Source organism: Frieseomelitta varia, unplaced genomic scaffold (genome assembly GCF_011392965.1).
Source record: "Frieseomelitta varia isolate USP_RPSP 00005682 unplaced genomic scaffold, Fvar_1.2 scaffold_6, whole genome shotgun sequence".
Taxonomy (NCBI): Eukaryota; Metazoa; Arthropoda; class Insecta; order Hymenoptera; family Apidae; genus Frieseomelitta; species Frieseomelitta varia.
Window position 1 is genome coordinate 82,693 of NW_025110367.1, and position 1,105 is coordinate 83,797.

A 1,105-nucleotide genomic window follows, 5' to 3' on the forward strand; every position below is an offset into this window, starting at 1 on the left:
CGAACGTTTAAAAACACCCTTTTAATACCGCGCGACTGTTTTTTCTTTTTTTTCTTTTTTTTTTTTTTTGTTTCACTTCTATCCTCTGTTTGCTCGAAAATTCGATTCGATTTTTGGGGGTCGTCGAGAAACTCTTGTTCGTGTTAATAATTATTATAATTAGGCTCAGCGTTTCCAGCTTTCTCTTCCCAGCTCTCTTCCTATCGTTCGTTCGTTTTCTCGCGCACAGTGCCGCTTTCTTTTTTTTTTTTTCTTTTTTGGCAATCCAACGACCGACAGAAGTGTCCGACCGAGACCGGAGATGAGAGAACCGATATTTCGACCCGCAACAACTCTAAAAAAAAAAAAAGTCTATCGACAGCGGCCGTGGAAGAGAAAAGCGGGCAAGAAGATCGCAGAATCACTCAACAGGCACACCGAAACCTTCTAACCCGACGATTTCGCGTCGAGGCGTCGCCATACACTGCGAACGACGGTGAAGAAAGACGGCGAGAGCTCGCCGATCACGCGAGTCTGCAATTCTAACATCGAGAATTCAAAAATTCGCAAAATTCGAGAATACTTCACGGTGGCAATTGAAAAATTCCCCAAAGCTTCGAAATTTACGGAGAATCAATCGCTCGACTCGGTGTCTCCCCTCCCATCTCGCAGCGTACCACACCGAATTCGCCTGACAGCTTGCCCGAGAATGCTCGTGGAAAATCGTCTCCAATTTATTCACCTATTCTGTGTCCGTTCGTTCGCGATCGCGACCGATCCGAGCGAACATCTGGCCCTGGTTCCCTTTTTTTTCTTTTTTTCTTTTCTTTTTTTTTTTTTTTTTTTTTTTTTTTTTTTTGTCGAGTTCCGTTCTGAACGACGCCTAAGGCCCCGATTAGGCAAGCAGACATCAAACAAACCTGAAACTTTCAACGCAGGATACACACGCAAATTCCATCGTGGTCTTGTCTATCGGACAATCCAACACTCAAAGACTCAACTCGCTCGTTCTTCACTCCTCGAACCTCTCTTTCACTCGCTCGCGTTTCATTCGTTCCGTTCATCCGTGTTTCTAATATATTTATATATTATACGTTTAATAAGTGTTACGACAGATTCTCAATAG

The 1,105-nt window shown here is 43.6% G+C and overlaps 1 long non-coding RNA gene across 1 annotated transcript in view; it reads right to left on the reverse strand.

Moving 5' to 3' along the window:
* The window catches only part of LOC122534460, a 1,010-nt gene extending 220 nt beyond the window's left edge, over positions 1-790 (reverse strand). Inside the window, exon 1 of the long non-coding RNA XR_006307909.1 lies at positions 37-790. This is a non-coding gene — a long non-coding RNA (uncharacterized LOC122534460). The remainder of the gene's footprint in view (positions 1-36) is intronic.
* Between the last annotated feature and the right edge of the window lie 315 nt (positions 791-1,105).